At 46.5% G+C, this 17,085-nt stretch overlaps 1 protein-coding gene across 3 annotated transcripts in view; it reads right to left on the reverse strand.

The window, feature by feature from the left end:
* The window catches only part of RBPMS (RNA binding protein, mRNA processing factor), a 187,251-nt gene that overhangs the window by 26,033 nt on the left and 144,133 nt on the right, over nt 1-17,085 (reverse strand). The window lies entirely within an intron of this gene.

The raw sequence follows: 17,085 nt of genomic DNA on the forward strand, positions 1-17,085 counted from the left end.
AAAAATAACCTCAGTCAATAGTTCTGAATCTGGAACCCGTGAAGCAGCCCTCTCAGTACGTGCTTTTATCACCTGTCAAAGTCTGACATCAAGTAGGCCCGGGATGCCCCCCAGGGCCACCGAGGAAGTCAGGAAAAGGTGACCCGGTGAAGCCATCAGTGCCTGCGCCATTCAGGACGTCCCACAAGGGTACAGTCCACGCGACCCAAGGTCAAGAGAGTCCCTTCACTCCCTCCCACCCATCTAAAGCCAGCGCAGGCCTGCATTGTAGGTCTCCCCCATCTCCCCCAATTCTGACCCCAGGCAGGGTTTTCAGCGTGGGAAGGGGGTTAGACACAGAAAACCGCTTTGCTGAGTGTGACGTGGGGACTGCTCTACAGAACCAGCGGAAGGCAGCTGAGGCCGTGTGCGCGTCTGCGCCAGCGGACAGGGCGTGCGCACGGCTCCTGCGTTCAAGAGCTTCCAACAGGCTCAGAGACGGTCCAGAGCTGACCAATCAGGACGCGTCAGGGGGCAGCCGGGGATGCCCACAAGGTGGGGTTATATATGTGGCCGCCCCGACTCCCTCTCTCAACAAGGCAGTTGAAACGACCTCCTCAAGACTTGGTGATGGGAACACAGATGGCCTGTCTATCTAGGCTGGGAAGCCTAGGCCAAAAGAGCAGACTAATAGTAATTATCTGGAGAGAATACAAGCACCATAGCCCTCTTTAAAGTGATCAGGTCTATACCACCTACTTCCAGTTCTAGGGTGTGTAGGTGTCTGCAGTTTCTGTAAGGAAGTTCCTTACAGAGGGGTTAAGAGAACGCTTCACAGACCCCCGTGTTTCCTGTCGTGATGAGACCACACGATGTCCATTAGAGCAACAACTCCTGTGAGAGCCCAGCTCGTGGAAACCAAATACCCCCAGAACCAATGCCTCAGATTTTATTTTAAACAAACAACCATTCTCAGGAATGGCGAGCTATTACTGTTGCTGTTACTGTTATTTCAGCTACCATACTATTTTAAGACACTGAGTCTTTTTTTTTTTAAGGCAAGAGTCTCAAGACCCAGCACACACTAATTTCTCAGCCCACGCTTGTCCAGCCCCACTGTGACGGCAGAAGTCTATCAACCAGCATCAGAGGGGCTGTGCCTGGCCTGCAGCCTGACGGGCTAAAGGTGAGGCTGGCTGCAGGGCACCCTGGGGCTTCCTTTAGAAAGGTTTTCAAATGTGTGTCTTTTTTCAAATGTGTGTCTTTTAAGATATCTGATCCTAAAGAGACAGTCTGGGTTTCAATCTCAGCCTGATGGAATTTACGATTTCCATACATTTCCACATTTTATCCTAAAGCATGACTTCACACTGGGCCTATACAGATGCTTGGAGACAACTCACTGATTGATATTTGCATAAAACCTAGCCCAGCTGAACGGGGTGGGGCGGGGGGAAGCCTGCTTCCAAATCCTCTAAACCCAAAGTTGCAGAGTAATAAATAGTATATAGTCAGGTAGTGAAGCAGAGGCCTAAAAGAGACTAGGGGAGATGCACAAGGATAAATCCCTTCTTCCATCTCCTCTCAGGATGGATCTGGAGTTACGGTCCGGAGGAGGAGGCACTCAAAATATGTCAGCGGTGATGCTCTGTGTCGCTGAGAACGGGGAGAGGACGGCAGGGAGGGGGTTACCGATGACACATTCTGCGGGCAGGAGCCAGGTCTCACTCAAGTCTGCACCCCTGGGCCAGCTCTGACCCTGGCATTTAGCCTGCAGTGATGCTTGTACTGAATAGTCCCCGACAGAAAATTCTACAAGTTGTTTAAAGATACACCACTGTTTTCTTTGTTAAAGGAACTGAGGGAATATCCATAAGAACTAGATCTAAAATTTCTCAATCCTTGCAGTATTTGTCATATCCACCAAAAAAAAAAAAAAAAAATGGAGCAAAGGCAGAGGCTCAAACAAGAGCAAGTGTTTTGGAGCAAGAATCTTCAAAGTGAAAAATAAAAGCGATGGAACCTTTCTTCAAACGTGTTTCCCAGAAACTCTTGTTTACTAAAAGTGCAGCGGTTTGGGTTGACTTGCTGGTGGTCGTGGGGACGGCTGGAGGACCTCCACCCCTGTTGAGTCCCCAGAAAGTACACCAGGGTTCTGGAGAGAACAGCTTGAAAACCGCTCCTGCAGCTGCTCTCACCCAGGGACCGCTTTTTAAAGGAAGCTCCTCTTCAAAATCTCCGAAGTCTGAATTCATTCCTGGAGCTCCTGGAAGCCCAGCTGAGGGAGGACGGGCAGGTGGGCAATGAGTAACCAGAGCGGGGTGGGGAAGAAAGAAGGAACAAGGAAACACCTGGGAGAGGGAACGAACTAGGCTCTCTTGACGAACTTCAGTGGCCAAGGTACCCTGAGCCCCTGGAGGGCCCAGGGGGAGCCTGAGAGAGAGAGCTTTAATGGCCTCGCAAACTGAGGTGTTGATAATCTGACCCAAGCAGTACAGCGGGTAAAAATAACAGGAAGAAAGGTAAACAAGCCAGGTGGAGCTATTCACTCCCTCCCCCATGATCCCCAAGCCACAGCTTCCCATCAGCACTGCAGCTCCGGCAGGTGGCTCCCCGGACCAGCAGAAACAGCAGCAGGGGGCAGGGGGCATGGGGCACGGGGCGGGGGATGCAAATTCTCGGCTCACCCCAGACCTACTAAACCAGAAATTCTGCCCTCCAGGTGACTCCGATGCACGCCTAAGTATGAGAACCACTGCTATCTTCCTACTTGTCTGTCTTATTCTATTATCAGCTGCTTGAGTAAAGTGTTAGGCATTTTGCTTTCAAAGTGCCCAGGATAGTACCTGTTACACAGTATCTGTTGAATAAATGAATGAAACACTCCAGGAGAGAAAATGCAAATGACAGCGATAATCCTGGACTTGTTCTGGGAGTGAAACTGGAGGGTCAAAGCAGACCCAGCCTGACATCCCTTGCTTGGCTCAGGGCCACCCACGAGTGACAGAACCACACAGGCACAGCAGAGGCAGCCGGCCCCGGTCAGGATCACACCGGTGGGAGAGCAGCCCTCATGGACGCCTGCATTTCACCATGAGGCTGCAGACTCCCCGAAATGGCATGCACTCTCCTTTGATGGAAGAGGGCAGTGAGCTGCATAAGCTTTGTGCGTCTGTGTGCTCTTTTTTGTTGCTAATGTGGTCCTGAGAAGATTACAGCAGCTAGAGACAGGTTTTCCACAGCACAAGCCCTTTGTACGACTCCCGGGTGGAAGGAGAGGCGCCAGCACCGCTCAGGTGGGCTTCACCTTCTGGAGTCACTGCGCAGCCTGCTCTGACTTAATAGGACGGGAAGGCTGAAAAAAGAAGAGAAAGTTTGCCGCCCTAGGCCCATTGGGATGAACTGGAGTCGGGGAGGGGGTTAAGGTCCCCTAACAAAAGAGGCTCTTGACCACCCAGAGTGAGCCAGGCCCCAGTGAGCAGAAAGAGATCAGAAGCCCAGGGCTTTTTGTCTGGGCCTAATCTGACCCTCCTGAGAGGCTGGGTCAATCCTTTCCCTTGGCACCAGATCTGGCTACATCCTTTCCTCCTTTTGCACCTCTGAGGATAACGTTGTTGAGGGCTCACAATATACATCTGAATAGGCCTTCTTCTTAGCATAAGAGTATGCAACCGGGAGAGTTCAAACTGAATTCTAACCAACAAAGTCTAGAAACGTCCCCAATTCCAACCTCCAATCCCTTTGAAAAGAAAGCACTGCCAAGTCTGATGAATGTTTAAACCAAAAGAGCTCATGAAGATCACCTAGTCTGCCTTTTCATCTGGATGAGGAAACAAGGATGCAGACAGGCGAAGCTTCCAGTCTAAGGTCACATTGAAACAGATAAAGATGAATGACTCTTAGAAACAACGCCACACTGCACCTGGGTCAGCTTTAAAACTACACAGCTTAGTAACGTCACTCTCCTGCTTAAATAACCTACGATTTCTCTTTGCTCTCTGCACAGGATGTGACCATAGCCTAGAAGACCCCGCATGATCTCGCCATCACCACCCACCTCTCCAGCCCGGCTCTCACCTGGTCTTCCCTCCCGGTCTAGGATCCATCAGCCATTGTCCTGGCTTGACCATACATGGTTCCCTTCCCACTTCTAGGTCTAGTACACTCTTTTCCCCTCTGCTGGGAGTGTTCTTTCCTTTCACCTGGCTTAACTCTTAAGCATTCTTCAAGGGATTCCACTTAGATGTCACTTCCCCGGGCGGCGGGGGGTGGGGGGGGGAAAGGTGAGGTGAGGCTGGCCTTCTCGGGAGCAATCAGTCCCCTTTGTGCTCTGCTGCGTTCTGCAGCTTCCAGGGCTCTAAGTGCTCACTCTTTGCTTACGCTGGTGCCTACCACCAGAAAGTATCAAGAAGTCAACCACTTGTTCATACTTGATAAAAGGAATGGAGAAAAAAAAATACCTTGGCCTTCAGGAGGAAATGAACACATTCTAGGTTCATTCACTTCCGTGTGGGAGACAAATAGGTACTGAAAGAGGATGAATGTGAGAGCATGCCAATGCTACTTAGATTACACTTCAATCCTGGGTTTTTTTTTTTTTTTTTTTTTTTTTTGGCGGTACGCGGGCCTCTCACTGTTGTGGCCTCTCCCGTTGTGGAGCACAAGTTCGGGATGCGCGGGCTCAGTGGCCATGGCTCACGGGCCCAGCCGCTCCACGGCACGTGGGATCTTCCCGGACCGGGGCACGAACCCACGTCCCCTGCATCGGCAGGCGGACTCTCAACCACTGCGCCACCAGGGAAGCCCATGGGTGTCTCATTTTAATGATGAGAAAAGATCTATCCAAGGTCTCATAGTGTCTGAACTGGGATTAGCATCCAGGTCTCATGTCTCATGGTTCAGGCTCCCTGTCACATACCATCCTGTCCTCCCTGACATGGGGATATCCCCACTACTGGTGGTGGTGACAGGCCCCTGGAGAGCAGGTGGTCTTCATCTCTAGCTTTTAGCATACTCAGTTTACTAGAACAAACTCAGGGACAGAGTCCTCCAGGAGCGCTTGCCTGAGAGATGAAGAATTTGGCCAGAAAAAACAGCAGCCATGACACAGAAGACCCAAGATTGATGAAAAATTCCAAAGAAAAATAAATCAAGGATTCTGTTAAGCAATCAGCTCCTATTCACATACCTCTGCAAGTAGTTGATCCAAGTTTGTTAAGTAAACCCTTGAAAAACCAGCCTTAAGAGGCCCACTCTTTTGAGGACTACCCCATTAGGACATGCTCTTCTGGTGTGAGGGCTAAAAACATAGCACATTCCCCGTTTCTGTGGCAGAGCAAAGTGCACACAGCTCCTGCAGAGGTTTGAACAGTGTCCCCCCGCCCCCAAAATTCACATCTGCCCAGAACCTCAGAATGTAACTTTTTGAAAACAGAAATTTTGGAAATGTAATTATTTAAGGATCTCAAGATGAAATCATCCTAGATTGGGGGGTCGGGTACATCCAATGACTGATGTCCCTATAAGAAGAGGAGAGGGGAATTCTCTGGTGGTCCGGTGGTTAGGACTCTGCACTGTTACTGCCAAGGGCCCCGGTTCGATCCCTGGTCGGGGAACTAAGATCCCACAGGCCACGCAACGGGGGAAGAAGAGGAGAGGACATAGAGAAGAAGGTGAGGTGAAGATGGAGACAGGTTGGAATGATACATCTACAAGCCAAGGAAAGCCAAGGACTGCCGGCACCACCAGAGGTTAGGAGAGAGGCATGGGATGGTTTCTCTCTCAGAGCCTCTATAAGGAACCAACACTGCAGATGCCTTGATTTCAGACTCCTGTCCTCCTAAACTGAGAGAATATATTTGTTGTTTTCAGCCCAATTGCTGGGAATTTGTTGTCACAGCCCTAGAAAACTTTCGTTTCCCACAAAAGGTAACATACTTCATTAGCTCTCCAAGAAGGTAAGTGTAGGGGAAGAATCAAAAGATTTGGTGAACGTAGAGAATGGATGTGAGGACATGGGGAGGGGAAAGGGTAAAGCTGGGACGAAGTGAGAGAGTGGCACTGACATTTATACACTACCAAACGTAAAATAGATAGCTAGTGGGAAGCAGCCACGTAGCACAGGGAGATCAGCTCGGTGCTTTGTGACCAACCTAGAGGGGTGGGATAGGGAGGGTGGGAGGGAGACGCAAGAGGGAGGAGATATGGGGATATATGTATATGTATCGCTGATTCATTTTGTTATAAAGCAGAAACGAACACACCATTGTAAAGCAATTATACTCCAGTAAAGATGTTTTAAAAAAGATTCGGCGAAAATCTCAAAGGATGTGTTCAGCACCACTCAGCACAAATCACGACTGTAGTTTTTGTGTTCTGCACCAGGAACCAACCGTACTAAGTGCAGGAGACACCAGGAGAAATCGAGTCTGTGTTCAGTCCTCTTCCACTCTACCTGTTCTTTAATCCCGTCCTGGGCCACTTTCTTTGCTTCAATTACTAATTCTGTTTAGGATAATTCATAAATCTACAGCTTTGATTTCCACTCCAATGTAGACATCCTAAACACATCCAAGTCAACTCATACAAAAATGCACTCACAAATCAATTCCTCTTCTTACCTCCCCACATCCCTTTATCCCATTCATTCAGGTTCAAAGCCTCCTTCATTTCCCATATCCAAACCACTGCCAAGTGCTAATACAATAAAGGAAAACAGCAGTAGTAAAGTAGCTAATGTTTGCGGAGCATATCTTATATGCCACACACTGTGCTAGTGCCCCTTGCGGAAGGTACTAACACCAGCCCCTTTACATTATGAGGAAAGAGACGCACACAGGTTCAATACCTAGCCCACTGACTCACAGCAACCGACAGAACCAGGGCGTGGATCAAAGTCATCTCCGTCCAGAATCCAGACCCTTCACTTCTCTGCCTCTCCACACTGATGACATTCCCTCTGTGCCGTTCACACTATCTTTTCCCTTCCAGCCCTACTTCTACCACCCAAATGCATGTTCCCACCTGGACTTCTAAACTGCCTTCCTAATAACTTCCGCTATCTCTCCACTCACATTTTTCTCTCGGAACACACATTCCTAGAGCAACCCTTGAAACCTGCAGGCAAACCCGGACCAACAAAATATGCCAAGGAAATTCCAGAAGCGAGCTGGTCTTTATTCAGCTGGCCCAGAGTCACCTCCCCACCAGCTAATGACATTCTACCATGCCTCCAAGCAGTCCCTGCTCTCAAGGTCCTGTTCCTTCCTCACAGTGCAGCTGGCCCCATGCCAAAATACCTTCCAACCCGTGGTTTTAAAAGGATCTGACTCTTGATCTGAGAGCTGAAGGGAACCCAGAGAATGATAAACTGGAAGAAAACTGTTCCTCTGGGGACCTGACTGAAGTCACCACCGTTATCTACGCTTGCTCATCACAATGGGGCATTTTCATAGCTCTTCCTTCCTGAGACCTGCAACTGCAGGGTTGAGGGTCACCCAGAGCTTCCCCAGCCAATTCCCTTCCCAGACACGGCAACTGAACTTTGAGGTCATCTGAGGGCCGGTCGTTAAAGGACTGACTGCAATCAAATCTGGATGTTTCACAGGAGCTCTATTTCCAGGAAACATTGGTTTCATATTATATAAACCACATAAAAACATTCGCCCAGCCCCACTCTGCTAGAGACCTAGGTAAGCTTCATGAGGGTAGAATACTCTCATGTATTCACTACTAGCTATTCCCTACTAGTGAACACTACTAGCTATATTCACTAATGTGCCCTTTCACAGTGTCTAGAGCAAAGGAGACAATAAATATTCCCTGAAGGAATAAACCCTCCCTTTTACACAGCACACCCCACCCCCTTCTTCTTCTTTTCTAGTCCAGAACTGCACTGTCAGTTAAGATGTTTCTTCTGCCTCTTTTGCTGCCCAAAGAGCCTTTTCCATCTGTGGTAGGTAATTTAATTACAAAGGGATTTCAGAACTGTACATAAGAGTGGCTGTGTGGCCATCTATGGGACTAGTCACATAACAGATGGTCATAATAAGGATATTTATAAAGTGCATACTTTGTGCAAAATACTTCTCAGACTTCAACCTATTTAGTCGCCAGAACATCCTTATCAGGACTGCTGTTATTACTCTGGGTCACAAAAGCAGGATGCTACCTAAGGGCTTGGAGATGAAGTGACAGGCTCAAGGCCACGCAACTGGGGGGGGGGGGTGGAGCCATGATCTGAATACAAGCAGTGTGGCTCCAGAGCTCAGGCTCTCACCCACTGTTAAGATGGTGGTTTAGGGCTTCCCTGGTGGCGCAGTGGTTGAGAGTCCGCCTGCTGATGCAGGGGATAAGGGTTCGTGCCCCGGTCCGGGAGGATCCCACATGCCGCGGAGCGGCTGGGCCCGTGGGCCGTGGCCGCTGAGCCTGCGCGTCCGGAGCCTGTGCTCCGCGGCGGGAGAGGCCACAGCAGTGAGAGGTCCGCGTACCGCAAAAAAAAAAAAAAAAAAGATGGTGGTTTATTCTACCCAAACCGTAAAGCTTAACTTTCTAAGTGAGAAAAGACAGGTCACCACCTTCAAAAACGAAAAAGAAACAAAACACTACTTTAGGGCAGATGAATAACACATGAGGTTATTTTGAGAACATGACAATTCTGCTCTGCTTCTCTGGCACTGATGATATATAATGAATACTTAATTTGTTAAATTTATAATAAAAAGAAAAGCATATTCATAAGGTAATTTTGACATGAGTTTTACAAAACTAGTTGGAGACATACTATGTATACATAAACACTAAGTAAGGGCGAAAGAAGACGCAAGAAATTACTGGTTTGGATCACAGAGATGGCAGTTGAGAAATGTCAACAACTCGTGCTTGACTGAGAATGTTGGCGGGAACAGAAAGGAAGGAAAATAAATTTCTTCCTCCATTTAAAAAACATTTAAGGGGCTTCCCTGGTGGCGCAGTGGTTGAGAGTCCGCCTGCCGATGCAGGGGACGCGGGTTCATGCCCCGGTCCAGGAAGATCCCACATGCCCCGCGGAGCGGCTGGGCCCGTGAGCCTGCGCGCTCCACAACGGGAGAGGCCACAACAGTGAGAGGCTCGCGTACCGCAAAAAATAATAAATAAATAAAATAATAATAAATAAATAAATTTTACAAAAGAGCACTTAAAATTGAGAAATAACCCAAATGGTTTAAATTTTAGCACATTCCCTTGACTTTTAAGAAAATATCAGTCTAACTCTGCACAGGCAGCGCTCCCGGGCAAAAAGGTAGAAACTTTAATAACTTGTCAGTTTTCAAGAGACTGCAGCTGACTTAGGGAACGGATAAAGCAAAACCTCAAAATACACCTTAAAGTACAGATAACACAAATCCACACACATACAATAGCACGCTGGCCTCTGGGGCGCGTGAGGAAATTTCTGAATGAAGCTGTGTGTCTGAGCTGAGCCCCTGCTCTCATCCCTTCCCTTCTCCTGCTCTATGAGCTCAGCAGCCCTACCCAGCCCCCACCCACGCTTCTGGTTCCCCATCTATGTTCACAGGCTGGCCCTGGGCTATTTGCCCTTGATTTATCCACAGGGAATGTTGAGAATATTCACAAGCCATGGGCAGAGCATGATATCCCGGCTGCACAGATGAGAGGTGGGTGTGGGCCACGCTGGTAAAACCTATGTCATCCCTGCTTCCTCCTTCTCTGGTTTTCTCTCATGTCAGATCAATCCTAGTCTGTAGTTTGCTATCTTGAAAATAATTCTGAGTTAAATATGCATGGCTATGTCAAAAAGTTCCAAGCATACTTCCTAGTACTCAAGAAAATATATCCAATCTTTTGGGGAAAAAACATGGCACTAGCTTACGCTAACATCGTGCTTCTCAAGGGGCCTTTCCGATCACTGACAAGGTACAGCCCACAGACTAAAACACAAACGATAAAGACCTACTGAAGTAAAATGCCATCATCTCGAGAGATAAACAGATAGAAATTTTATAGTTCCTCAGGTGATACTATCATCTGGGCTCCTAGAAATTCAAGTTCAAATTGCAATTATATATGGGAACATATGTAAATGTATAGCTGATTCACTTTGTTATAAAGCAGAAACTAAGACACCATTGTAAAGCAATTATACCCCAATAAAGATGTAAAAAATATATAAAATAAAATAGATAACCAACAAGGATCTACTGTATAGCACAGGGAACTCTGCCCAATATTCTATAATAACCTAAATGGGAAAATAATTTGAATAAGAATAGATACATGTCTATGTATAACTGAATCACTTCGCTGTGCACCTGAAACTACCACATTGTTCATCTACTATGCTCCAATATAAAATAAAAATTAAAAAATAATTGCAATTATAAAATTGAACACATCAACTGACTTAAGAGGGAACTGTGTGTATCATTTATCACCTTCCTGACTGAGGTGGCTTGGGCACTCGACTACTACCACCACTACCCCCTCCTGACTGTCAAAGCCCAGGCGCTATGGTAGCCGAATCGCAGGTGTGGTAAGTGCCATAAAAGCCCCTACGTGAACATGCTTTCCCAAACTATTCCTGCTCCAGCCTCTGAATGGTACTTGGAAAATAAGGAGGATGACACGAAAGAGTAAGGCCATCTATCCCTCATGGCATTGTGTTGATCATCACTTCATAGTATTAAAAAGTGAACCAAATGCCTGAAATATCGCTATCACTGTCTTTACTTAGCATCCGTATCTCAGCACCACAATGCTGATGGATATGGCCAAGGCTGCTTCAACATTTCTCTGTGCTGAGGTGTTTTAACATTTCTTCCAGGAGGCCAGACATCAATCACTTAAATTTGAAAAGTCTCATACCGCCAATTACTGTGAACTGTGAAAAACCTATTGGAACAAAGCCATCAGAACGCTCAGAACTTCCTGTCCAGAGGTAACAAAGTTGATAGCACGCAGAAAACTCAGAAAGTTGCTTTCCTGTTCCGTCTTCTCTAAACTTGCCTTCCTTGATTCATCCAGTTTTATAATCTAGTGACCTCAGAGTAAAACTTCTGTAAACAAAACTCCCCTTCCAGAAACTTTTGTTGCAAGAACTGCTTTCCTTGGTCCCTCTGTGCTCTCAGAGGTGACACAGGTCCCACATTACCACTGAAGCACAGTTCCACCTGCACACTCCAGGATGGTGCTGAATAAAATCTTTTCTAAGAGGCTTGAACCATTAGCCCACAAGCTGGATGAAATAACTGAGCAGCGTCCAGTTAACAACAACAGCAAGAGACTAAACTCTTTTTTTTTTGCGGTTCACGGGCCTCTCACTGTTGTGGCCTCTCCCGTTGTGGAGCACAGGCTCCGGAAGCACAGGCTCAGCGGCCGTGGCGCACAGGCCCAGCCGCTCGGCGGCATGTGGGATCCTCCCGGACCGGGGCACGAACCCGTGTCCCCTGCATGGGCAGGCGGACTCTCAACCACTGCGCCACCAGGGAAGCCCTAAACTAGTTCTTAAATACAGTTCAGGGCCAGCATGAATGAACAAAGCCCACAGGATGCAAAAATGTCAATTTAGTCAGGGCTACTTTCTCTCCAATTTTATCACATCTCTGTCAATGTCTTCAACAAATATTTTCTAAGTACATAACTGTGGGCCAGATGCTAGGTGAATGCCATCATTTGAGATTTCTCCAGCCCAAATTTGGGACAGTAATGCTGAGCCCCAGGGGCAGGCCTCATTATCTACAAACGTGAAGGGTAATTCCTATTTAATTGAATGTATCTTGGTGATCCTGGGTGGGGAGAAGAATGTACTCGAAAACAGCTATTTGGAAATGGAAGTCCTTATTAATTTCAAGACGGCAGGCTGTTAGGAGGATGCGATTTGTCATCTGGAAAGTGCTGGAAGAGCTGTAAACTCTCCGGGGAGTCAGCAAATGATGACTGAAAAGGACTGGACAAGAGAAGAACAAATGACCTTCTTGGATCAGTATTACACATGACGTAATTCCAGAAATGCGGTGAGAGGTGACTCAATACATTTCACCTGAAAGTCAAACTAGTGTTTCTCCTCTTTAAGTCTTAGCTGTAAACGTTGCTAGCTGTGCAATCTTGGACAGTTTTTCTAATTTCTCGGAGCCTCAGCTTCCTCAGGGAAAAATACAGGCTATCACATAGGTTCATTACAAAAAGGAACTGAGATCTCGAGACGCGTATAGTAAGTGCACTGCATCGCACACAGTGTTACGTAACAACAGCAACAGCTACTGACGCTGATATAGGAAAGGAGGTGAGGACACAAGCTGGGGGTGTAAACAATATCTCTGCTATAGGAACTCTATCCTATTTACAAGAAAACTCCTTGGTTCGTCAAATTGTCTGGGGCCGAAGCTGCTGGGAGGAGGCAGTGGTGCACTAGAATGTGTGCCCTCAGCCACTTTTCATGTGTCTTCCTCATTCTTTTGTGCCCCATACGTACTGTTCAGCTCTTTTTACCAGGAATAAGCTGATGATCACTAGAGGATAAAGCTTTGTTAACTACATGGCATTCACTTTTTTATTTTTGAAACAACAGCGCTCTTTCTTAATAGCACAAGGCTTCCTTTAAAAGAAGTCTCACAGCCCTTCAGCTTCTCTAAGAGAATCTGATCTGCTCAAAGGTCCACTTAATCTCATAAATAAAAGTGGCCAAGTGGGCTTCCCTGGTGGTGCAGTGGTGGAGAGTCCGCCTGCCGATGCAGGGGACACGGGTTCGTGCCCCGGTCCGGGAGGATCACACATGCCGCGGAGCGGCTGGGCCCGTGAGCCATGGTCACTGAGCCTGCATGTCCGGAGCCTGTGCTCCGCAACGGGAGAGGCCACAGCAGTGAGAGGCCCGTGTACCGAAAAAAAAAAAAAAAAAAAAAGAAGTGGCCAAGTACCTTTGGCTATGATCTACAGCTCCCCGGTCACCCAATTCCACCGGCTACAACAGGACTAAGTTACGACAGCAGCTCTAAGAGTTGATGCACCTCAGCCCCTGACTGGCCAGACTGTATTTTCCCTTTTTCTCCATCTCTATGCCTCATAAAAATCAGAAAGATTTAAGCACAAAGTTTAAGAACAACCATAACAAAAAGCCTAGATCTTAATTGTGCAGGAGGTTAACAGTCGCACTGTTGACTTTGCAGTAAGACCAACAGTAAAAACTTGGCAAGCACTGCTGTATACTATCCCCCCTCCTCCACTCATTCCTGAAGACTGTACTCATTCTTGGGATGTGAATGACAGGAAGAGTTCATCTGAGAGAACAGGGCATCCTAACCTGGTCAGAAGCCCTGAAATACCAAAAGAGAACTGGAGGGGTTAGGCTAACTGAGCTTCTTCATTTGAGGGGAAAAGTAACTCTATCTCCTGAGGATCTCAGGTCTGTGATGACCAGATTACCTTCAAACTCTGAAAGGTTGCTTGTTAGTGTAAGTCTTTTCCAGTGTTACGCTGATACACAAAACCAGGGAAACATGAGAGGGTCAGCAGGAAGGCTGGCTGGCTACGGCGTGACTCCTGAGCCTTGGTGGGCAATCCAGGCAGGAGGAGTGGGGAGTCTGTGGGCTTGCTTCACCTCTTCAGAGTCAGATACCAGAGCACCTTAACAGTAGAAAGGACATGCCCGAAGCCATCCCAGTGCCAGTGAGATCGCTCACAAACCTAGAACTGGCAGCTGGTTAAGCATTACGAAGCAGGTCATGTGAGGTTTGTTTTGCTTCTTTGTAACTGAGGGGGAGGAGGACCTTAATGTTCAAATCTAGAGTCTGGTTAAATAACTATAAAACGGCATATTATTATAGCCACTGAAAACGATGTGATAAATCTGCATTTATAGATACGGAAAAATGTTAACAGAACACTCAGTGAAAAAGAAAACAGGTTACAGAACAACATGGATAGTATAATCTCCCTAATAACGCACACATACACGCTTTGCATGAGGGATTGGCACACTTCTTTGGTTAGCGGTCCAGGATTTGAGCTACTTATTAGCTATGTGACCTGGGGTAAGTGAGTAACTTCTTTAAGGCCAAACTTCCTCATCTGAAAATATTTAAAGAGAAAGAAGGGGAAGAGAAGGGGGAGAGGAGCACATGTTCTCATAGGCTGTCAGGAGAATTGCATGAGATCCGTAACGGATTTAGAAAACTCCTTGCGAATATAACACATATTCACTGATATTATTGTGATTATCTCTGGATAGTGGATTTTGCATATTCTTAATTTTATACTTGTTAAATTTTATACAGAAGAAAAATATCTAAACCCCAGCAAATGACCCATTTAAAAAACTACTCAAGAAATAAGAGGGGATATATGTATAACTGATTCACTTTTGCCGTACACCTGAAACAAACACAGCCTTGTAAATCAACTATACGTCAATAAAAATTAAAAACAAACACGCAAGCAAACACAGCTACTAGGTATTATGTGTCTCAAAATAACCTTGAAGGGCAGGTACTACTGCTTCTACCTTAGAGACTGAGAAAACTCAGGGTGAGAGAAGCTGAGTAACTGGTCCTTGTTCCCACAGCTGACACGTGACAGACCTGTAGTTCAGAAACCAAATCTGCCTGACTCTTGTAAGTACTACTAGAAAAAGCTGGTGCAATGCAGAGTTCGCTGCAACAAGGGCTGAAGACAGGAGAGTCCACCCTGGGGTGGTCCTCAGCTTAGGCTGTAAGGTATACGTGCCAGTTAAAACTTGGGCTCTGCACAACAGCCGAAAGGTGGAAACAACTCCAGAGTCCATCGACCTATGAATGGCTAAACAAAATGTGGTATATGCATACAATGGCATATTATTCAGCCATTAAAAAGGAATGAAATTCTAACACATGCTACACATGAACGAACTCTGAAACATTAAGCTAAGAGAAAGTGGCCAGACATCAATGGCAAACATTACATGATTCCACTTACATGAATGATATAGAATAGGCAAATTCAGAGACAGAAAGCAGATTAGAGACTCCTGGGGGGCTGTGGGGAGGAGGGAATAGGGAGTTATTGCTTTATGGTTAGTTTCTGTTTTGGGTGATAAAAAAGTTTCAGTGACAGATATTGGTAACGGTTGCAAAACACTGTGAATACAATTACTACTACCGAACTGTACACTTAAAAATGGTTAAAACGGCAAATTTTATGTCATACATATTTTACAACTTAAAAAATTAATAATATACAAAAAACACATTGAATTGTACACTTTAAATGGGTGAATTGCATGGTATGCAAATTATATATCAATAAAGCTGTTTAAATAAACACAAATACCTTGTGCTCTGTAGCCCGCCAGACCTGGTTTTGAACCCCAGACGGGCACTCTGCCACATGTGACACCTTGGACATATTTTTAAAACTCTCTGAGTTTGATTCCTCATTTGTAAAATGAGGATAACCACTGTATTTATGTGACAGGTTGTTGTGAAGAGTAAATCAGATAAGGAGTATGAAGAGCTTAACAAAATGCCTTGAGTAACAATGGCTGCTGTTACTATAACCGCTATTATTTTCAAACTTCTCACACCTGAGGATTCCCAAAGGTCACACATGCTCTACCTATTGACTCCAGGTTTTAACAGCTCTCACAACTGTATAAGACTTAAGACCCACCTCGATAGTAAGGAAAGATAATGCCCTAGTTCTCCAACCAGAGTTCATTAGGCGAACAGGCTCGCAGGAGCGCCACCCTTCCTCATGCAACATCGGCTCACCTCTCTTCGCCACCAAAATTTCACAGCAAATCAGAGGAGGGACAGGAACACAGGCAGCTTAAGATCCTATTGAAGAGTCTGTGTGGGCAGCTCAGACCACTTTGTCCTAAGTAATGTAACATTCTATATAAAGAGTCCATCACTAAACAAGGAATACAATTTTTTTTTTTTGCGGTACGCCAGCCTCTCACTGTTGTGGCCTCTCCCGTTGCGGGGCACAGGCTCCAAACGCGCAGGCTCAGTGGCCATGGCTCACGGGCCCAGCCGCTCCGCAGCATGTGGGATCTTCCCGGACCGGGGCACAAACCCGTGTCCCCTGCATCGGCAGGCGGACTCTCAAACACTGCGCCACCAGGGAAGCCCTACAATTTTTTTAAGTATCTTTATGGACAGTACTGTAACTATGACGAAAATGAAGCAAGCAAAGGGACCGCTGACTTTTCTTCTCAACCTCTCTATCTCCTTCTCAGAGCTAAACCCACCCAGTTCCTTCATCCTTTTCACTCAGCAACTCCTCTTTCCAATCTTTCAATCATTGGCTTTGTGCTGGATCCCCTCCAAATTTTTCTCTTCTCAAACAGTGCTGAGGCCCAGCGTGGGATGCAGAGGCTGGGAACAAACTGGTAAACAAATCATAAAGCCCACGGCACATACTGTGCGGGGCTTGGATGGTAAAATATGAAAAGACTAGGCTGTGAATGTAACCAATGGCCGCAGGCCAGCTAGTGGGTGACAGGACAGTAGTTTACAAACGTTTCACAGGCAGAAAGGACTGTTTGGAGAGCTGTCTCTGGACCTTTCATGAGAATTGATGAAAAGAGAGGAGACTGGGAAGTTTAGCTCAGAGACCTGTAGAATTAGTGGTTGGGGGAAGAACAACTTCATCCAGAGTGAGGCTGGGAGCCCCAGAAGAGGCCTCTTAGGGCATCTGTGAGACCACAGCTAGGGCCAGGCTTCCATGGTGTGGAGACTTCACACCAGCTCGCAGAACCATTCCATCTGTTAATTCCTCTGTCCCTGCTGCAAACATAGAGCGAGAAGCTGGCCTGAGGGTTTACAATAATTTATCTCAAGGTTTTGTTGGAAAAGTTACTTTTTCCCACACTCAGAATATCTTTAGATGAGAATCAGGTCCAAAGGGGCAAATGGTGCTGGAAATAAATAGAGGTGGGGGGAGTACTGGGAAAGTTTCTTGAGAGCATGTGTCAGAAAAACAGGCTAACATGCCCTTTTTAGGATGGAGCCACAGAGCGTTATCTGAATCATCACCCTGGCACTTTTGATGATGCATTTTAAATCATTATGTTTAATTTGGGGAGATGAGAAAGTACCTAACACAAAGCTACCTCCTTCAAAACCTAATGCTGAG

Source organism: Phocoena phocoena, chromosome 21, assembly GCF_963924675.1.
Source record: "Phocoena phocoena chromosome 21, mPhoPho1.1, whole genome shotgun sequence".
NCBI classification, from domain to species: Eukaryota; Metazoa; Chordata; class Mammalia; order Artiodactyla; family Phocoenidae; genus Phocoena; species Phocoena phocoena.